The sequence below is a fragment of the Triticum aestivum genome, chromosome 6D (genome assembly GCF_018294505.1).
Source record: "Triticum aestivum cultivar Chinese Spring chromosome 6D, IWGSC CS RefSeq v2.1, whole genome shotgun sequence".
Taxonomy (NCBI): Eukaryota; Viridiplantae; Streptophyta; class Magnoliopsida; order Poales; family Poaceae; genus Triticum; species Triticum aestivum.
The window spans coordinates 121,176,440-121,200,427 of NC_057811.1; positions in this window are offsets into that span (position 1 = coordinate 121,176,440).

Below are 23,988 nucleotides of genomic sequence, written 5' to 3' on the forward strand. Positions count from 1 at the left end.
TGCTTTGTGAAAGTCCAATTAAGCGTCTTGATCTATCTCTATAGATCTTGATGCCCAATATATAAGCAGCTTCACCGAGGTCTTTCATTGAAAAATTCTTATTCAAGTATCCTTTTATGCTATCCAGAAATTCTATATCATTTCCAATCAACAATATGTCATCCACATATAATATTAGAAATGTTACAGAGCTCCCTCTCAATGCCTTGTAAATACAGGCTTCTCCAAAAGTCTGTATAAAACCATATGGTTTGATCACACTATCAAAGCGTATATTCCAACTCCGAGAGGCTTGCACCATTCCATAAATGGATCGCTGGAGCTTGCACACTTTGTTAGCACCTTTAGGATCGACAAAACCTTCTGGTTGCATCATATACAACTCTTCTTTAAGAAATCCATTAAGGAAAGCAGTTTTGACATTCATTTGCCAAATTTCATAATCATGAAATGCGGCAATTGCTAACACAATTCGGATAGACTTAAGCATCGCTACGGGTGAGAATGTCTCATCGTTGTCAACTCCTTGAACTTGTCGAAAACCTTTTGCAACAAGTCGAGCTTTGTAGACAGTAACATTACCGTCAGTGTCAGTCTTCTTCTTGAAGATCCATTTATTTTCTATGGCTTGCTGATCATCGGGCAAGTCAACCGAAGTCCATACTTTGTTCTCATACATGGATCCCATCTCAGATTTCATGGCCTCAAGCCATTTTGTGGAATCTGGGCTCATCATCGCTTCCTCATAGTTCGTAGGTTCGTCATGGTCTAGTAACATGACTTCCAGAACAGGATTACCGTACCACTCTAGTGCGGAACGTACTCTGGTTGACCTACGAGGTTTGGTAGTAACCTGATCTGAAGTTTCATGATCATCATCATTAACTTCCTCACTAATTGGTGTAGGCATCACTGGAACTGATTTCTGTGATGAACTACTTTCCAACTCGAGAGAAGGTACAATTACCTCATCAAGTTCTACTTTCCTCCCACTCACTTCTTTCGAGAGAAACTCCTTCTCTAGAAAGGATCCATTCTTAGCAACAAATGTCTTGCCTTCGGATCTGTGATAGAAGGTGTACCAACAGTTTCTTTTGGGTATCCTATGAAGATACACTTCTCCGATTTGGGTTCGAGCTTATCGGGCTGAAGCCTTTTCACATAAGCATCGCAACACCAAACTTTAAGAAACGACAGCTTAGGTTTCTTGCCAAACCACAGTTCATATGGTGTCGTCTCAACGGATTTAGATGGTGCCCTATTTAATGTGAATGCAGCCGTCTATAAAGCATAACCCCAAAACAATAGTGGTAAATCGGTAAGAGACATCATAGATCGCACCATATCTAATAAAGTATGGTTACGACATTCGGACACATCATTACATTGTGGTGTTCCAGGTGGCGTGAGTTGTGAAACTATTCCATATTGTTTCAAATGAACACCAAACTCATAACTCAAATATTCGCCTTCGCGATCAGATCGTAGAAACTTTATTTTCTTGTTACGATGATTTTCCACTTCACTCTGAAATTCTCTGAACTTTTCAAATGTTTCAGACTTATGTTTCATTAAGCAGATATACCCATATCTGCTCAAATCATCTTTAAAGGTCAGAAAATAATGATACCCGCCGCGAGCCTCAACAATCATCGGACCGCATACATCAGTATGTATTATTTCCAATAAGTCAGTGGCTGATATGTCTCCAACGTATCTACTTTTTCTCATGCTTTTCCTCTTGTTTTGGACTCTAATTTGCATGATTTGAATGAAACTAACCCCAGACCAATGTTGTTTTCAGCAGAACTACCATGGTGTTGTTTTTGTGCAGAAATAAAAGTTCTCGGAATGGAACGAAACTTCACGAGGATTTTTTATGGAATAAAAGAGAATTTCTGGAGCCAAGACCCACCAGAGAGGGGCCCCTGGGTGGGCACAACCCACCAGGGCGCGCCCCTTGAGGGAGTACTGGATTAAGGGGTCCTCGGGCTTCCGGCCTATGTGATGTGGGCTGAACTAATGGCCATGAAGATACAAGATAGAAGACTTCCTCCCGTGTTCGGATGGGACTCTCCTTTGCGTGGATGGCAAGCTTGGCGTTCGGATATGAAGATTCCTTCCTCTGTAAACCGACTCTGTACAACCCTAGGGCCCTCTGGTGTCTATATAAACCGGAGGGTTTAGTCCATAGAGGCAATCATAATCATACAGGCTAGGCATCTAGGGTTTAGCCATTACGATCTCGTGGTAGATCAACTCTTGTAATCCTCAGATTCATCAAGATCAATCAAGCAGGAAGTAGGGTATTACCTCCATCTAGAGGGCCTGAACCTGGTTAAACATTGTGTACCCCGTCTCCTGTTACCATCGACCTTAGACGCACAGTTCGGGACCCCCTACCCGAGATCCTCCGGTTTTGACACCGATACCCCCTCTCCTGGCGCGCCCAGGTGGGTTGTACCCACCTGGTGGCCCCGCAGACGACCCCCTGATACTATTAAATCACATATTTCCAGAAAAAAATCAAGGAGAAAGAATTATCGCGATCCATGAGACGGAGCCGCCGCCAAGCCCTGTTCTTCCTCGGGAGGGCAGATCTGGAGTCCGTTTGGGGCTCCGGAGAGGGGGGTCTTCATTCTTCGTCATCACCAACCCTTCTCCATCGCCAATTCCATGATGCTCCCCACCTGGAGTGAGTAATTCCTTCGTAGGCCCACTAGTCGGTGAGGAGTTGGATGAGATTCATCATATACCCGAGTTAGTTTTGTTAGGGCTTGATCCCTAGTATCCACTATGTTCTTAGATTGATGTTGCTATGACTTTGCCATGCCTAATGCTTGTCACTTTGGGCCCGGGTGCCATGAACTCAGATCTGAACCATTTATGAATTCATCATTATATCCATGTTTTAGATCCGATCTTGCAAGTTATAGTCACCTACTACGTGTTATGATCCGGCAACCCCGGAGTGACAACAACTAGGCCCACTCCCGGTGATGACCGTAGTTTGAGGAGTTCATGTATTCACTATGTGTTAATTCTTTGTTCCGGTTCTCTATTAAAAGGAGGCCTTAATATCCCTTAGTTTCCAATATGGAACCCGCTGCCACGGGAGGGTAGGACAAAAGATGTCGTGCAAGTTCTTTTAATAAAGCACGTATGACTATTTACGGAATACATGCCTACATTATATCGATGAACTGGAGCTAGTGCCGTATCGCCCTAGGTTATAACTGTCACATGATGAATATCATCCAACAAGTCACCAATCCAATGCCTACGAATTTATCCTATATTGTTTCTGCTAAGTTACTACTGCTATCAGAACTATTACACTTGCTACAAAAATACTGCTATCACTGTTACTGTTACTATTGCTGTTGTCACTACTATCAAAACAATCAAACTACTTTGCTACTGATCACTTTGCTGTAGATAATTAATCTACAGGTGTGGTTGAATTGACAACTCAGCTGCTAATACCTTCAAATATTCTTTGGCTCCCCTTGTGTCGAATCTATAAATTTGGGTTAAATACTCTACCCTCAAAAATTGTTGCGATCCCCTATACTTGTGGGTTATCAAGACCATTTTCTAGCGCCATTGCCGGGGAGCATAGCTATATTTGTTGAGTCACTTGGGATTATTATCATATTACCACTACGAAGAATCTGAAGGATCCAAAGACAATTTTTTCCCTCAAAGACGAGGGGAGGTAAGGAACTGCCATCCAGTTCTGCTTTAGATTCACCTTCTATTTTGAGTAAATTTGCAACACCACCACATGCTATTAATAATCCCCAAGTGCAGGGAATCATCGTAGCAATTCCCAATGGTGGAAGTGATAAGTATGGAGTGTCGAACCCACAAGGAGCTAAAGGTAAGATCAATATTCTCTCAAGTCCTATCTGCCACTGATACGACTCTACGTACACCGAACGTTTGCTTCCAACTAGATACGAGAAATAAAACTATGTTGTGGGTATGAAGAGGATAACTTTGCATGATATCAGAGAGCTAAAATATAAAAGTAGGTGCTGTTATCATAAAGTTATAATATATTACTAAATCTTATGAATAGCGAGAGTGGAATAATGATGGGTCGGTGTGCGGAATTGTCCTAGGCAATTGTTAACAAGACCGGTAATCACTATTGCAATTTCATATGAGGGAGAGGCATAAGCTAACATACTTTCTCTTCTTGGATCATATGCACTTATGATTGGACCTCGAGCAAGCATCCGCAACTACTAAAGATCATTAAGGTAAAACCCAACCATAGCATTAAAGCATCAAGTCCCCTTTATCCCATACACAACAACCCCCTTACTCGGGTTTATGCTTCTGTCACTCAAGCAACCCACTATAAGCGAATCATAAATGTATTTCAACACCCTACAGCGGGAATCCCTCACGCTTGCGCGACACGGAGGGCACAGTAGGACAACACTAAAATAAAACATACAGCTCATACCAATTTAGATCATCAATCAACCCAAAGACAAAGGATATCTACTCAAAACATCATAGGATGGCAACACATCATTGGATCATAATATGTGGCATAAAGCACCATGTTCAAGTAGGGATTACAGGGGGTGCGGGAGAGTGGACCCCGTAAAAGAGGTGAGGATGGTGATGATGATGGTGATGTTGATGAAGACGATCACCGCGGCGATGATTCCCCTCCCGATGGCACTCCGGCGCCACCGAGAGAGAGGAGGAGAAGTTCTCCCCCTTGTGCTTCCTCCTCCATGGCCTCCCCCCTGGATGGGGAGAGATTCTCCCTCTGGTCCTTGGCCTTCATGGTGATGATGGCCCCTCCGGGATCCTCCTCCATGGCCTCCGGTGACGATGGCCCCCTCCGGCAGGGTGCCAGAGAGGGCCTAGATTGATTTCTCGTGGCTATAGAGGCTTGCGGCGGCGGAACTTCCGATCTCTCTTCTGTTTTGGGGTTTTCTTGATTTATAGGAGGAGTTGGCGTTGATTTCAAATCAGGGGGGCCCCTCGGGGAGTCCACGAGGCAGGGGGCGCGCCCCCACCCTCATGGGGGCCCACGGGACTCTCCTCCGGTAGATTTTTGTTCTAGTATTTTTTATATTTTCCAGAAATATTCTCCGTTGATTTTCGTCGCATTCCGAGAACTTTTATTTCTGCACAAAAACAACACCATGGTAGTTCTGCTGAAAACAGCGTCAGTCCGGGTGAGTTCTAATCAAATCATACCAAAATCATATAAAACTATTGTAAACATGGCATGAATACTTCATAAATTATAGATACGTTGGAGACGTATTAGCATCCCCAAGCTTAATTCCTGCTCGTCCTCGAGTAGGTAAATGATAAAAGAAATAATTTATGAAGTGTGAATGCTAGCAAGTGCTTAAGTTTTATCAATGATAGTTTCAATCAACTTTTCTGGCATCATTATATATCATAACAGTAGCTCAACTCATTAAACTTCTCATGATCAAGTAACAAGCTATTCACATGTTAAAGTATAGATCATAAACTTTCTTGAAAGCTAACAAACCATCCTCTTAGTCATCAAACAATTGCAATTCATCTTATTTTCAGGAAGGGTCTATGTAAGAGCTTTGATTCAGCAAACTCCACATACTCAACTATCATTTAATCTTTCACAATCGCTAACACTCACGTCATATTTATGGGTTCAAAGTTTTAATCGGACAAAGAGAAAGATAGGGGCTTATAATTTCGCCTCCCAACCTTTTACCTCAAGGGTAATGTCAACAATAATAATTCATGAAAACCTACATCCAAGTGGATATATATATCCGGTTCGCTCCAACACAAAGTGCTTGCCAAAGGAAAAGTGTAAAGAGGAAAGGTGATGATCACCATGTCTCTTGTATAAGGGTAGAAGATAAAAGTAAAAGATAGGCCCTTCGCAGAGGGAAGCAGCGGTTGTCATGCGCTTTTATGGTTGGATGCACAAAATCTTCGAAAGAACGTCACTTTATATTGCCTCTTATGATAAAGACCTTTATTATGCAGTCCGTCACTTTTATTTCTTCCCTATCACAAGTTCGTATAAAGCTTATTTTCTTCGCACTAATAGATCATACATATTTAGAGAGCATTTTCTATTGCATGCACCGATGACAACTTACTTGAAGGATCTTACTCAATCCATAGGTAGGTATGGTGGACTCTCATGGCAAAACTGGTTCAAGGGATGTTTGGAAGCACAAGTAGTATTTCTACTTGGTGCAAAGAATTTGGCTAGCATGAGAGGGAAGGGCAAGCTCAACATGTTGGATGATCCAAGACAATATAACATTTTGGATATAGGAAAACATAACCCATTAGGTTGTCTTCCTTGTCCAACATCAACCTTTTAGCATGTCATATTTTAATGAGTGCTCACAATTACAAAAGATGTCCAAGATAGTATATTTATATGTCAAATCTCTCTTCGTTCAATATTCTTTCATGAATTGTTCAAGTGACCAATTCTACGTTTGCTAACTTTCAATAAGTTTACTACCTATACTTATTATGTGTGAAGTCATTACTCCCCATGTTATAAGCATATGAAACATGTATAAATTCAGATTTATGATATTCAATTCATTCAACCATTTACCCATAGGATATATGTGAAGCACGTGAGTAAATGACAAACTACTCCAAAAGGTATAAGTGAAGGACAATGAGTAGTCAAATAATTAACTAGCCATGGGAGGATTCTTTTTCATTCAAGATTTCAGATCCAATGATTTTATTCAAACAACAAGTAAAATTGAAAACACGCTCCAAGCAAAACACATATCATGTGATGAATATAAATATAGCTCCGAGTAAGGTATACCGATAGTTTTGAAGACGAAAGAGGGGATGCCTTCCGGGGCATCCCCAAGCTTAGGCGCTTGAGTCTTCCTTGAATATTACATTGGGGTGTCTTGGGCATCCCCAAGCTTAGGATCTTTCCGCTCCTTATTCTCCTCATATCGATATCTCACCCAAAGCTTGAAAACTTCAATCACACAGAACTTAACGGAACTTCGTGAGATAGGTTAGTATGATAAAGAGTAAACCATTCACTTTGGTACTGTCAAAGACAAGGTTCATAATTGTTCTCACACAATGCCTACTATATCATATCATTTCTACAATTTATATTGAGAAATATAAGCCATAGAAACTACTCCCTCTGTAAACTAATATAAGAGCGTTTAGATCACTACTTTAGTGATCTAAATGCTCTTATATTAGTTTACAGAGGGAGTAGAAAACAAGCAAACTATGCAATAAAACAGAAACAGAGGGAGTAGAACAGTCTGTAATGATCTGAACATCAACCCTACTTCTACTACTCCAAAAATTATTAAATAAATTGGTGGACGTGAGGAATTTGTCTATTAATCTTCTAAAAGAATCAACTCAAAAGCACTCTTCCGTAAAAAATGACAGCTAATCTCGTGAGCGCAAAGTTTCTGTTTTTTACAGCAAGATTACATTAACTTTCACCCAAGTCTTCCCAAAGGTCTTACTTGGCACTTTATTGAAACAAAAGCTATAAAACATGATTACTACAGTAGCTTAATCATGTAAACACACAAAAACAGTAAGGGTAAATATTGGGTTGTCTCCCAACAAGCGCTTTTCTTTAATGCGTTTTAGCTAGGCATGATGATTTCAATGATGCTCACATAAAAGAAAAGAATTGAAACATAAAGAGAGCATCATGAAGAATATGACTAGCATATTTGAATCTAACCCACTTCCTATGCCTATGGATTTTGTAAACACATAATTTATAGGAACAAGAATCAACTAGCATAGGAAGGCAAAACAAGTATAACTTCAAAACTTTATGCACATAGAGAGGAAACTTGGTATTATTGCAACTCCGAAAAGCATATATTCCTCCCTCATAATATTTTTCAGTAGCATCATGAATGAATTCATCAATATAACCATCACATAAAGCATTCTTTTCATGATCTACAAGCATAGAGAATTTTCTACTCTCCACATAAGAAAAATTCTTCTCATTTGGAATAGTGGGAACACTAATTCCTAAAGTTGACACTCTTCCAAACCCGCTTTAGATGATAGTATTATTCATACTCCAAAATATACAAGTGAAGTTCATGGAGCATTCTACAATTAATAAAGTCTAACCAATATCCAAGCTCAAAATATGTAAGTGAAGCACACGAAGCATTCTATAAAACCATACTCAAAAAGATTTAAGTGAAGCACAAAGAGCAATTCTATAAGATCATACTTAAAAGATTTAAGTGAAGCACATGAATTATTCTATAAATCAATGAAGGGCTATCTCATACTAGAATGGTTCTTAAAACAAAAACACAAAGGGCACAAATCATGTGAATAAAACAAAAACCGAGGTATACCGATATTTGTTGAAGAAGAAAGATGGGATGCCAACCGGGGCATCCCCAAGCATAGATGCTTGAGTATCCTTTGAAATATTTACTTGGGGTGACTTGGGCATCCCCAAGCTTGAACTCTTGCCTCTCTTTATTCTTCTCATATTGATAACTCCTCGATCTTCGAACACTTCATCCACACAAAACTTTAACAAAAACTTTGTGAGATCCGTTAGTGTAATAAAGCAAACTACCACTTTAAGGTAGTGTAATGAACTCATTCTTTATTTATATTGGTGTTAAACCTACTGTATTCCAACTTCTCTATGGTTCATACCCCCCGATACTAGCCATAGATATCAAAATAAGCAAACAACACGCGAAAAACAGAATCTGTCAAAAACAGGACAGTCTGTAGTAATCTGGAAGTTTAGTAAACTTCTGTAACTCCAAAAATTATGAAATAAATTTTAAAATTTGAACAATTTGTACGGAAGTAATGTGCAAAAGTTTCAGACCCATTTGACCTTCAGTAAAAAATGTAAAATCACGCGTGATGTCTACTACGCAACCTTCTTCTTGTAGACGTTGTTGGGCCTCCACGTGCAGAGGTTTGTAGGACAGTAGCAAATTTCCCTCAAGTGGATGACCTAAGGTTTATCAATCCGTGGGAGGCGTAGGATGAAGATGGTCTCTCTCAAACAACCCTGCAACCAAATAACAAAAAGTCTCTTGTGTCCCCAACACACCCAATACAATGGTAAATTGTATAGGTGCACTAGTTCGGCGAAGAGATGGTGATACAAGTGCAATATGGATGGTAGATATAGGTTTTTGTAATCTGAAAATATAAAAACAGCAAGGTAACAAGTGGTAAAAGTGAGCGTAAACGGTATTGCAATGCTAGGAAACAAGGCCTAGGATTCATACTTTCACTAGTGCAAGTTCTCTCAACAATAATAACATAATTGGATCATATAACTATCCCTCAACATGCAACAAAGAGTCACTCCAAAGTCACTAATAGCGGAGAACAAATGAAGATATTATGGTAGGGTACGAAACCACCTCAAAGTTATTCTTTCCAATCAATCCGTTGGGCTATTCCTATAAGTGTCACAAACAGCCCTAGAGTTCGTACTAGAATAACACCTTAAGACACAAATCAACCAAAACCCTAATGTCACCTAGATACTCCAATGTCACCTCATGTAACATCCCAAATTTCCCATTTGGAATGTTTTACAATTGTAGCTAAGCATCTATGCATATTGCTTAAATTGAGTGACATTTTAATTATTTCAGGGGCTTTTGAGTTTGTTGGAATTTGGATTCAAATTGGCAGTTGAATTTATTTCAAACAATGCCTGACAAATACTTGAGCAAAAGTATGAGAGGAGTAAACATGACACTCCAAAAATGTCAGAAGAAAAATATTGCCAAAAAGTTTGAATTTAAATTTGAATTTTATTTGGGATTTCCAGAAAATTGTTTTTTTTTAAGTTTGAGTTTTACCTCTGAAAAATGTCCACGTTGTAGGATTAATTCCCCTGAGAATTTTGATATATATATGTCCTATATAAAAAAATAATATATATTTATATTTTTTTCCTCCCCTCTATTTCAAAAAAAAGAAGAAGAAGAGAAAGCCCCGAGCTGGCCAGGCCAGCCGGCCCAGCACCCAGGAGCCAGCCGGCCCAGCCAGCCGACCGCACCGGCCTGCCCCAGCGCGCCCGCACGCCCGAACCCTCTCCCGATCGGTCGCCCGATCCTCTCTCCCCCTCTCTCTCTCACTGACGCGCTGGCCCCACCTCTTTCTTTCCCCTCGCGCACGGCATGCCGCACCAGAGCACGCGCAGAGCGCGCCCGACACCACGATCTTCTCGGGATCGCGATCCCGCGTCGCCCCCTCGTCCAAGTCCATGTCCTATAAGTTCCCCTCGCTCTCCTCTCCCGAACCCCCCAAAAACCCTAGCCAGAAACGCACCACAGCTCACGCCCAACTCCTTTGGATCTCGCCGCCGTCGTCTCGGTTCGCCGCCGCTGCTGCCACCGGTGAGCATCCCCCTTGCATCCAAGCTACACCACCCGAACCCTCTGTTCGTTCCTCGTCTCCCTGACATCCTCTCTTCTCCCAGGGAGCCCCGAAGCCGTTGTCCCCGAGCTCGACCGCCGCCCGCCGGAGCAGGAGCTCATCCGAGCTCGCCCCGATCGACTCCGACGTCCCCGAGCTCCACCAAGGCGCCCCCGACCTCCCCTCGAGCCGCCGCACTCGCCTGACGTCTTCGCCGACCTCCCCGACTACCGGAGCCGCCGCACCGCCAACGCCCGAGCCGCCGCCGTCGTCTCCGTTCGTCGCCGCCGACGCTGTAAGCCCGAGCTCCCCTCCACCGTTGGATCTCGCATGTATGGCCTAGATTAGAAACAACGAAGGGGTACGGTTTTATTTAATAGATCGGTTTTACTTACGGTTGTTTTTTTTTGTTAGATCGAACCGGTCGGTTTTCTGTTTAGCCGCGGGCACCTCTAGGTTATATTACGCCTGAGCGTTAGATAGCCCAGCAGCGCTAGTTGTTTTTTTTCAGTTTCTGTTTTTTTAGCAGAATAGTTCTGTTTTTGTTTTTGCTATTTCTTTTAGTCGGTTTATTATTTTTAGTTAATTCTTTTTTTGTGAGTTTGCAAATTTGTTGTAGTTTCTGTAGAAAATATGTTTAGCCATGTTTAAATTATTATAAATAGTTTTATATTAGATTTAGACAGATTAGTTTTTCTGCCATAAATCGAGTTAGGATTATTATTTTTTAGTGATTCTTTTTGCTACTGCTTAGTTTTGACCATGCCTAGCAGTAGGAAACTGTTTTGGTATTTTAGATTTAATAAACAATTAGTTTTATGTCGAAATCAAGTTTTTCTTGTTTATTTAGCTAGCTACTGTTTTCCTACTGTTCTAGTTAGTAAATAATTTTATTTTTGTTATGTTATAGTTTATTTTAGATTAGCTTCTGTAGCTACAGAGGATGAACTTTTATTTACAGTAGAATAAATTTTTTATTTTATTTTCTTTGCTAGCATTGTTTTAGGCATAATAGGAGTTCTATAATAGCTTTTGATGTGATTCTTTTTGCTCCTAGTTTGTATGATGTTTTTCCTTCTGTTAGTTAGCAAAACCAATGCTTAGGTTCTCTTAAGAAAGGTTTCAGTTGTGTAAAACTATTTCTTAGTTGTTGCTTGATATGATGAAAACCTTGATTTGTTTTCTCCGAGTTTTTCTTTGGTTTTGGTTTGAGTACGTGGGTGTTTTACTTCAACTTGCTGTTATGTTATATTGTGCTATACTTATTTGTGCTATTGTTTGACTCGGTAGAATTTCCGGAGTGCGAAGCCTGCTATTACGAGTCGCTAGCTTTCGAAGACCGTCAGCCAGGCAAGTCATTTGATCATGTTTTTACAATACCTATGATTTTATTGCATTAGAGTTATACCTCCCCACCATGCATGCAGTAGGAGAATTTTGTTAAGTTATGTTCTTAAGTAGTATCATGAGGTAGGATGAACCCTTCTCCCTTGTTACCAATGCCCGGGACGATGTAGTTTATTTTGCTATGCTCGTAGACGGGGTTGGTTGAGTGATTCATAAGGGAGATGTGAGAGTCAAGATGATGACAACCCCATGACGTCAAGCTCAAGATGGACTTCAAAATTCACTACTGGGTGGAGGACGGTTGACGGGCACCCTGGAGAAACCAGCGGATGGCCGGGATGCATGGAGAAGCGCCATGACATCTTGCGGAAAGCTTCACCCAGCCACGAAGAGACGGATGGATACCCCATTGACCGGAAGCTTACCTGTGCAGCCGCAAGCCATTATGGGCTCTGGCTTGGTCGACCCTAGGCGTGACTCTGGACGGACGGTGCTACGAGATGTAGAAGAACGGTAGGATTGGATGGGCACCGGCAGTGGCCCAGAGGAACTCTTCGGAAGACCCTGTTTCGTTTGTCCCGTCTTCAAACACCAGGCAGTGCGAAGACTTAAAAGGAGGGAACGTTTCTTGCGGGTAAAGTGCACAAACCTCTGCAGAGTAACAACCTAATCGATTAGCCGTGTCCCCGGTTACGGACAAATGAGCCTCTGGAATTGGAGTATTTCGGATATCTCAACACTGAACTTAATAAATTAATTGAGGGGGTTATTTAATAATTGGGAACGAGACATTGGTTGGCGGAACCATCTCAATTACTACCAACAATTTTGTAGTAATTGCAAACAAGTCCTTGTTGTAGGGAAAAACCGGCTTTTTCGCAAAACAATGAAACTTAGAGCCCCACAGCCAAATTGCATATAGTATTAGTAATTTTATTGTTGTTCTCTTTCATGACTTGCCGGCATATTCAAAATGCTAACCTACACGGCTGCAACGTCTTATGTTGCAGAGGAGTTTTCCGACCAGGAGTGAGGCTACGATCCACGCTTGGCGATTGCCCTTTGGAGTCGGATGGACTCGCTATTCGTCTACGCTTCCGCAACTTTATTTAGTTTATTTCTCATGAGTTGGCCTTCGGCCGAATTTATTATGATGTAATAAAGACTCGATATGAGAATCGTGTAATAAATTCAGGTGTGATTGAACTTTGAATCTTTGCATCAATGTACTGTGTGTGCCAGCATGATCTTGGGATGGTACAGCTACACAGAGACTTGACCGATTTCAGGTCAGGTCGTTACAGAGATGGTATCAGAGCACACGCTGACCGTAGGACGTAACCCCTAGGATCAGAAAGCCATAGGAAGAGACTATTTTATTTTATGTCCTTATCATTCCGTAATTCTCCCCTGTTCATTTCTGACTTCTCTCCGATTTTCAACATTCTAGATGGCCGCCGAGTTCACCCCAGTTCTGCTACCGGGGTTTTGCCAGCCAGATGAGACGATGCTTCTCGGCAAGAAGCTGGTTCATATCGTGAAAAAGCTGAAGATTGCGCTGCCCTCAATCACCGGGAAGCCTATCAATGCACTTCCGACGGATACCCGCTACAGGAATTATGGTGCACATTCCAGGGAGGACCTTCGGAGGACATTCAGAGCCCATTGACTTTGATTTTACCGATTTCACTTGGATCCTCCGAAGAGACATGGCGATTTATCGTGCACTTGGACATCTTCGAGAAGAGTACAGGGCCGAGCTCGACCCATCAGACCTCGCCATGATTTCTCGCAGAGCTAGGAATGGAGATATCATCCGTACCGTAGAGGACGACTCCATTCTTTCATATGTCCAAGACTTGGAGAGTCTCATCAGGAATCTGGAAATCCAGACGCGCCGAAACTCGAAGGTACACAGGAGGTTGTTGTTCCGTGAACTGGAACTGGAGGAGAAAGCACGCGCGGACTTCCTTGAACATGAAGAAGAAGTCAAGGATTTTATGGAGAGAATTGAGGTCCGAGATAAATATATTGCCACACTGGAGGAGAAGATAGACCTGGGAGAAGACCTTTTTCCGAGTGGAGATGATGGACCTCTCGTAAGCAATGACCAGGATTATGAAGAGAGCTCCACCGAAGGAAGCCGCAAGAGGAGACGCCGCACCAGAGGACGCCGCACCGGAGGACGCAAGAATAATTGATGAAGACATTTAGTCGACCGCCATGTTACTTTATTTTTATTTTATTTTTCGTCGATCAGTTAGGCCGTTATTTTCGATTAGTCGTGAGATTTCTTTTGTAATCCCAGATTGAACCTTGTTTGAGATGAATGAATAAATGATTGGTGTGATTATGATTGTGCATTCATATGGGTAGTGCTATTTTCTCATTAGACCCTTGTTCTATTCTAATTTCTCATCCACTCTAAAACACCAGATGCCTCCGAGACGTGACCCCGGTTTCAACTTTCCGCCGGAGCTCACCCAGCTGATCCAGCAGCAGAATGCCCTGATGCAGATGCTCATCCAGAACCAGAATAACAACAACAACAATCCACCGCCACCACCCCCTGTTGACAACTTGACACGCTTCCTAAGGCTGAATCCGCCAGTGTTCTCTAGCAGCACTGAGCCGATTGTGGCCGATGATTGGCTCCGCAAGGTCGGAAGGGAGTTAGCCACTGCTGGATGCACAGATGCAGAGAAGGTGCGCTTTGCCGCACATCAGCTTGATGGACCTGCAGCTTCTTGGTGGGAGAACTACACCGCCACTTATCCGGCCGCCACCGTGACATGGGCTGAGTTCCAGCAGGCCTTCCGCACCGCTCATGTCTCAGCTGGAGCCATGAGTCTGAAGAAGCGTGAGTTCCGCAACTTACGCCAGGGGAACCGTACTGTGGGGCAGTACGTGGATGAGTTCAGCAAATTATCTCGCTATGCCCCAGATGATGTGGCCACAGATGCCGCAAAGCAAGAGAAGTTTCTCGAGGGACTCAATGATGAGCTAGGAATGCAGCTAATGGTGGCTACCTTCAACAACTACCAGGAGCTGGTAGACAAGGCCACCATAATTGAAGGCAAGCAGCAGCAGATTGATAGCCGCAAGCGGAAATATGGCCAGGGAAAGTACAACTCCGGAGCTCAGCAGAAGCCCCGCTATACCCCATACTCAGGAGGACATACCCATCACACCCATGGAGGACATAATCATGGAGGACATAACCATGGAGGGAATGGGAACAATCGCAACCACGACAACAACTCCAAGTCAGGCAATGGAGGCAATGGCAACCAGCACCGTCCTGCTCCGGCTCAGAAGGATCTGAGTCATATCACCTGTTTCAAGTGCCAGAAGACAGGACACTATGCCACCGATTGTCCGGAGGCCAAGCAGAGGAATGGAAACGGCAACGGCAATGGAAGCTCAGCAAAGAAGCCCAACCCTTTTTCTCGTGCTCAGGTGAATCATCTTGACGTGGAGGACGTCTATGATCAGCCAGACACTGTGGTTGGTAAGTTTTTATTAAATTCACATCCAGTATTGGTACTCTTTGATTCCGGTGCAACACATTCATTCATATCAAGGGTAGTTGTGGAAAAGTACGGGTTGCCCACTAGAACCCTTAGAACCCCGCTTCAGGTCACTTCCCCAGGAGGAGAGATGACGGCAGGCTTAGGCTGTCATTCGACCCTCAGCATCGGAAACCATGATTTTCCCGCAGACCTCATAGTATTGGAATCCCAGAGTTTGGATGTAATTCTAGGCATGGATTGGTTGACCAAGTTTGAAGGAAACATCGACTGTGCTCGCAAGACGATTTTGCTCACCACCCCGGAGCAGAAAAGGATCAAGTATGTATCCAGACGCACACCGATGAAGAATCGGGTGAATTCCCTCACGGGTGTTGTTCAGGAGGAAGTGCCCGTAGTGCAAGATTTTCCCGATGTGTTTCCAGAGGAATTACCAGGAATGCCACCTGACAGAGACATTGAGTTTTTGATTGAGTTATTGCCTGGCACAGCCCCAATATCCAAGAGACCCTATCGGATGCCCCCGAATGATTTGGAAGAGATCAAGAAGCAAATTAAGGAGCTATTGGAGAAAGGATATATTCGCCCAAGCTCGTCACCTTGGGGAGCCCCAGTTCTTTTGGTAGAAAAGAAGGATGGAACCCTGAGAATGGTTGTGGATTATCGTTCATTGAACGATGTGACCATCAAGAACAAGTACCCTCTGCCGATGATTAATGATTTATTTGATCAACTAGTTGGAGCCAAGGTATTCTCCAAGATCGATCTTCGATCAGGGTATCATCAGTTGAAGATTCGTGAACAGGATATACCCAAAACAGCTTTCACCACCAGGTATGGTTTATATGAGTATACCGTCATGTCATTCGGATTAACTAATGCCCCTGCGTATTTCATGAGCATGATGAACAAGGTATTTATGGAATATCTGGACAAGTTTGTCGTGGTGTTCATCGATGACATATTGGTTTTCTCCAAGAGCGAGGAAGAGCATAAGGAACATCTGCGTCTAGTTCTGGAGAAACTCCGGGAACATCAGTTATATGCCAAGTTCAGCAAATGTGAATTTTGGCTAAAGGAAGTCGGATTCCTCGGACATGTTATTTCAGGAGAAGGAATAGCAGTCGACCCCACCAAGGTCGAATCGGTCACCAACTGGCAGTCCCCCACCTCAGTCAAGGAGATCCGCAGTTTTCTCGGACTCGCAGGATATTATCGGAGGTTTATTGAGAATTTCTCCAAGATTGCCAAGCCCATGACTGAGCTGTTGAAGAAGGAAGCCAAGTACATTTGGACCGAGGATTGTGAAGCCAGTTTTCAGGAGCTGAAGAAACGTCTGGTTACAGCCCCAGTGCTAATTTTGCCGGACATACACAAGGATTACCAGGTTTATTGTGACGCTTCTCGTCAAGGACTCGGAGGAGTGCTCATGCAGGAAGGAAAAGTTGTAGCTTATACCTCCAGACAGCTATGACCTCACGAGATGAATTATGCCACACACGATTTGGAGTTAGCAGCCGTAGTGCACGCACTCAAGACCTGGAGACATTTCCTCGTCGGAAACAGTTGTGATGTTTACACGGATCATAAGAGCCTGAAGTATATTTTCACGCAGAAGGAATTGAACCTCAGGCAGAGGAGATGGCTTGAATTGATCAAGGACTATGACATGAGATTGCATTATCACCCAGGGAAGGCAAATGTTGTAGCAGATGCCTTGAGCCGTAAAAGTTATGTGAACACCCTCCTAGTTGGAGGATTACCTCAGGAATTAACCGACGATCTCAGAGAGCTCCGACTGGAGATAGTACCGAGAGGATTTGTCGCCACCTTGGATATACAGTCCACTCTGACCGAAAGAATCCGTGAGGCCCAGAAGACAGACAAGGAAATTGCAGAGGTAAAGGAAAAGATGTGTAACGGAAAGGCGAAAGGTTTTCGTGAAGATGAGCACGGAACTTTATGGTTTGAGGATCGCATCTATGTGCCTAATGACCCAGAGGTCAGGAAGTTAATTCTTCAGGAGGCCCATGATTCACCATACTCGATTCACCCAGGCAACACCAAGATGTATCTGGATTTGAAGGAAAGTTTCTGGTGGACAGGTATGAAGAAGGATATTGCCGAGTACTTAGCAGTATGCGATGTTTGTCAGCGAGTAAAGGCGGAACATCAGAAGCCGGCAGGGTTACTTCAACCTTTGCCAATACCCGAGTGGAAATGGGAAAAACTTGGAATGGATTTTATCACAGGATTACCGAGGACCCGTTCAGGTTATGATTCTATCTGGGTAGTGGTTGATCGCTTGACCAAGGTAGCTCATTTCATTCCCGTGAAGACCACATATACCAGCGCTAAGTTAGCCAAGATATACATGACCATGATCGTATGTCTGCATGGAGTTCCGAGGAGTATCGTGTCAGATAGAGGAACACAATTTACCTCAAAGTTTTGGAATCAGTTGCATGAAACTTTGGGAACGAGGCTGGAGTTCAGTACAGCTTTTCATCCGCAGACAGATGGACAGACCGAGAGAGTCAACCAGATTTTGGAGGACATGTTGAGAGCCTGTGCGCTAGACTATGGGTCTAGCTGGGATGACAACTTGCCATATGCAGAGTTCTCGTACAACAACAGCTATCAGACCAGTCTGAAGATGGCCCCTTTCGAAGCTCTATACGGAAGGAGGTGTAGAACACCATTGCTGTGGGATGGTGTTGGAGACCGAAAACTTTTTGGTCCCGATCTTATCAGAGACTCCGAAGAGAAGGTCAAGCTGATTCGAGATAGACTCAAGATAGCCCAGTCGAGACAGAAGAGTTATGCCGACAGTAAACGCAAGGAGATAACGTATGAAGTTGGAGACCGAGCATATCTCCGTGTGTCCCCACTTCGAGGAATCAAGAGGTTCGGTGTTAAAGGAAAGTTAGCACCCCGGTTTATAGGCCCCTATAAAATCCTCGAACATCATGGAGAAGTCGCTTACAAGCTGGAATTGCCGGAAGGATTGTCCGGAGTTCACGATGTCTTCCATGTTTCTCAACTGAAGAAATGCCATGCTGAGATGGCCGAAATTCCGTTGAGAGACACAGTGCCCCTAGAGGCCATACAGCTCGACAGTGATCTGACTTATAAGGAGAAACCCGTCCGAATTCTCGAGACTGCAAACAGAGTCACCCGCAGCAAGATCATCAAGTTTTGCAAGGTTCTGTGGAGTCATCATTCCGAGGAGAAAGCCACCTGGGAGCGAGAAGAAGACCTCCGCCGAGACCACGCGCACCTATTTGCTAGCCAACCCGAATCTCGAGGGCGAGATTCATCTTAAGGTGGGTAGGTTTGTAACATCCCAAATTTCCCATTTGGAATGTTTTACAATTGTAGCTAAGCATCTATGCATATTGCTTGAATTGAGTGACATTTGAATTATTTCAGGGGCTTTTGAGTTTGTTGGAATTTGGATTCAAATTGGCAGTTGAATTTATTTCAAACAATGCCTGACAAATACTTGAGCAAAAGTATGAGAGGAGTAAACATGACACTCCAAAAATGTCAGAAGAAAAATATTGCCAAAAAGTTTGAATTTAAATTTGAATTTTATTTGGGATTTCCAGAAAATTGTTTTTTTTAAGTTTGAGTTTTACCTCTGAAAAATGTCCACGTTGTAGGATTAATTCCCCTGAGAATTTTGATATATATATGTCCTATATAAAAAAATAATATATATTTATATTTTTTTCCTCCCCTCTATTTCAAAAAAAGAAGAAGAAGAGAAAGCCCCGAGCTGGCCAGGCCAGCCGGCCCAGCACCCAGGAGCCAGCCGGCCCAGCCAGCCGACCGCACCGGCCTGCCCCAGCGCGCCCGCACGCCCGAACCCTCTCCCGATCGGTCGCCCGATCCTCTCTCCCCCTCTCTCTCTCACTGACGCGCTGGCCCCACCTCTTTCTTTCCCCTCGCGCACGGCACGCCGCACCAGAGCACGCGCAGAGCGCGCCCGACACCGCGATCTTCTCGAGATCGCGATCCCGCGTCGCCCCCTCGTCCAAGTCCATGTCCTATAAGTTCCCCTCGCTCTCCTCTCCTGAACCCCCCAAAAACCCTAGCCAGAAACGCACCACAGCTCACACCCTCCTCCTTTGGATCTCGCCGCCGTCGTCACGGTTCGCCGCCGCTGCTGCCACCGGTGAGCATCCCCCTTGCATCCAAGCTACACCACCCGAACCCTCTGTTCGTTCCTCGTCTCCCTGACATCCTCTCTTCTCCCAGGGAGCCCCGAAGCCGTCATCCCCGAGCTCGACCGCCGCCCGCCGGAGCAGGAGCTCACCCGAGCTCGCCCCGATCGACTCCGACGTCCCCGAGCTCCACCAAGGCCGCCCCCGACCTCCCCTCGAGCCGCCGCACTCGCCTGACGTCTTCGCCGACCTCCCCGACTACCGGAGCCGCCGCACCACCAACGCCCGAGCCGCCGCCGTCGTCTCCGTTCGTCGCCGCCGACGCTGTAAGCCCGAGCTCCCCTCCACCGTTGGATCTCGCATGTATGGCCTAGATTAGAAACAACGAAGGGGTACGGTTTTATTTAATAGATCGGTTTTACTTACGGTTGTTTTTTTTTGTTAGATCGAACCGGTCGGTTTTCTGTTTAGCCGCGGGCACCTCTAGGTTATATTACGCCTGAGCGTTAGATAGCCCAGCAGCGCTCGTTGTTTTTTTTCAGTTTCTGTTTTTTTAGCAGAATAGTTCTGTTTTTGTTTTTGCTATTTCTTTTAGTCGGTTTATTATTTTTAGTTAATTCTTTTTTTGTGAGTTTGCAAATTTGTTGTAGTTTCTGTAGAAAATATGTTTAGCCATGTTTAAATTATTATAAATAGTTTTATATTAGATTTAGACAGATTAGTTTTTCTGCCATAAATCGAGTTAGGATTATTATTTTTAGTGATTCTTTTTGCTACTGCTTAGTTTTGACCATGCCTAGCAGTAGGAAACTGTTTTGGTATTTTAGATTTAATAAACAATTAGTTTTATGTCGAAATCAAGTTTTTCTTGTTTATTTAGCTAGCTACTGTTTTCCTACTGTTCTAGTTAGTAAATAATTTTATTTTTGTTATGTTATAGTTTATTTTAGATTAGCTTCTGTAGCTACAGAGGATGAACTTTTATTTACAGTAGAATAAATTTTTTTATTTTATTTTCTTTGCTAGCATTGTTTTAGGCATAATAGGAGTTCTATAATAGCTTTTGATGTGATTCTTTTTGCTCCTAGTTTGTATGATGTTTTTCCTTCTGTTAGTTAGCAAAACCAATGCTTAGGTTCTGTTAAGAAAGGTTTTAGTTGTGTAAAACTATTTCTTAGTTGTTGCTTGATATGATGAAAACCTTGATTTGTTTTCTCCGAGTTTTTCTTTGGTTTTGGTTTGAGTACGTGGGTGTTTTAGTTCAACTTGCTGTTATGTTATATTGTGCTATACTTATTTGTGCTATTGTTTGACTCGGTAGAATTTCCGGAGTGCGAAGCCTGCTATTATGAGTCGCTAGCTTTCGAAGACCGTCAGCCAGGCAAGTCATTTGATCATGTTTTTACAATACCTATGATTTTATTGCATTAGAGTTATACCTCCCCACCATGCATGCAGTAGGAGAATTTTGTTAAGTTATGTTCTTAAGTAGTATCATGAGGTAGGATGAACCCTTCTCCCTTGTTACCAATGCCCGGGACGATGTAGTTTATTTTGCTATGCTCGTAGACGGGGTTGGTTGAGTGATTCATAAGGGAAATGTGAGAGTCAAGATGATGACAACCCCATGACGTCAAGCTCAAGATGGACTTCAAAATTCACTACTGGGTGGAGGACGGTTGACGGGCACCCTGGAAACCAGCGGATGGCCGGGATGCATGGAGAAGCGCCATGACATCTTGCGGAAAGCTTCACCCAGCCACGAAGAGACGGATGGATACCCCATTGACCGGAAGCTTACCTGTGCAGCCGCAAGCCATTATGGGCTCTGGCTTGGTCGACCCTAGGCGTGACTCTGGACGGACGGTGCTATGAGATGTAGAAGAACGGTAGGATTGGATGGGCACCGGCAGTGGCCCAGAGGAACTCTTCGGAAGACCCTGTTTCGTTCGTCCCATCTTCAAACACCAGGCAGTGCGAAGACTTAAAAGGAGGGAACGTTTCTTGCGGGTAAAGTGCACAAACCTCTGCAGAGTAACAACCTAATCGATTAGCCGTGTCCCCGGTTACGGACAAATGAGCCTCTGGAATTGGAGTATTTCGGATATCTCAACACTGAACTTAATAAATTAATTGAGGGGGTTATTTAATAATTGGGAACGAGACATTGGTTGGCGGAACCATCTCAATTACTACCAACAATTTTGTAGTAATTGCAAACAAGTCCTTGTTGTAGGGAAAAACCGGCTTTTTCGCAAAACAATGAAACTTAGAGCCCCACAGCCAAATTGCATATAGTATTAGTAATTTTATTGTTGTTCTCTTTTCATGACTTGCCAGCATATTCAAAATGCTAACCTACACGGCTGCAACGTCTTATGTTGCAGAGGAGTTTTCCGACCAGGAGTGAGGCTACGATCCATGCTTGGCGATTGCCCTTTGGAGTCGGATGGACTCGCTATTCGTCTACGCTTCCGCATCTTTATTTAGTTTATTTCTCATGAGTTGGCCTTCGGCCGAATTTATTATGATGTAATAAAGACTCGATATGAGAATCGTGTAATAAATTCAGGTGTGATTGAACTTTGAATCTTTGCATCAATGTACTGTGTGTGCCAGCATGATCTTGGGATGGTACAGCTACACAGAGACTTGACCGATTTCAGGTCGGGTCGTTACACCTCAAGTATCCATGGGTATGATTATACGATATGCATCACACAATATCAGATTCATCTATTCTACCAACACATAGAACCTCAAAGAGTGCCCCAAAGTTTCTACCGGAGAATCAAGACGAAAACGTGTGCCAACCCCTATGCATAAGTTCATGGGCGGAACCCGCAAGTTGATCACCAAAACATACATCAAGTGAATCACGTGATATCCCATTGTCACCACAGATACGCACAGCAAGACATACATCAAGTGTTCTCAAATCATTAAAGACTCAATCCGATAAGATTACTTCAAAGGGTAAACTCAATCCATTACAAGAGAGTAGAGGGGGAGAAGAAACATAAGATCCAACTATAATAGCAAAGCTCGTGATACATCAAGATCGTGCCAAATCAAGAACACGAGAGAGAGAGAGAGATCAAACACATAGCTAATGGTACATACCCTCAGCCCCGAGGGTGAACTACTCCCTCCTCGTCATGGAGAGCACCGGGATGATGAAGATGGCCACCGGTGAGGGATCCCCCCTCCGGTAGGGTGCCGGAACAGGGTCCCGATTGGTTTTTGGTGGCTACAGAGGCTTGCGGCAGCGGAACTCCCGATCTATTCTGTTCCCCGAAGGTTTTAGGGTATATTGGTATATATAGGTGAAAGAAGTACGTCAGGGGAGCCACGAGGGGCCCACGAGTGTGGAGGGCGCGCCCAGGGGGGTGGGCGTGCCCCCTTCCTCGTTGCTTTCTTGACGTGGACTCCAAGTCTCCCGGTTTGCTTTCTTTCCAAAAATAACTTCTCCAGAAGGTTTCATTCCGTTTGACTCCATTTGATATTCCTTTTCTTCGAAACACTGAAACAAGGGAAAAACAAGAACTGGCACTGGGCTCTGGGTCAATAGGTTAGTCCCAAAAATAATATAAAAGTGCATAATAAAGCCCATAACATCCAAAACAGATAATATAATAGCATGGAACAATAAAAAATTATAGATACGTTGGAGACGTATCGGCATCCCCAAGCTTAATTCCTGCTCGTCCTCGAGTAGGTAAATGATAAAAACAGAATTTTTGATGTGGAATGGTACTTGGCATAATTTCAATGTAATTCTTCTTAATTGTGGTATGAATATTCAGATCCGAAAGATTCAAGACAAAAGTTTAATATTGACAGAAAAATAATAATACTTCAAGCATACTAACTAAGCAATTATGTCTTCTCAAAATAACATGGCCAAAGAAAGTTATCCCTACAAAATCATATAGTCTGGCTATGCTCTATCTTCACCACACAAAATATTGAAATCATGCACAACCCCGATGACAAGCCAAGCAATTGTTTCATACTTTTGACATTCTCAAACTTTTTCAATCTTCACGCAATACATGAGCGTGAGCCATGGACATAGCACTATATGTGGAATAGAATGGTGGTTGTGGAGAAGACAAAAAGGAGAAGATAGTCTCACATCAACTAGGCGTATCAACGGGCTATGGAGATGCCCATCAATAGATATCAATGTGAGTGAGTAGGTATTGCCATGCAATGGATGCACTAGAGCTATAAGTATATGAAAGCTCAACAAAAGAAACTAAGTGGGTGTGCATCCAACTCGCTTGCTCACGAAGACCTAGGGCAATTTGAGGAAGCCCATCATTTGAATATACAAGCCAAGTTCTATAATGAAAAATTCCCACTAGTATATGAAAGTGACAAAATGAGAGACTCTCTATCATGAAGATTATGGTGCTACTTTGAAGCACATTGTCCCTTCTCTCTTTTTCTCTCATTTTTTATTTTTTTTATTTGGGCCTTTTCTCTTTTTTTATGGC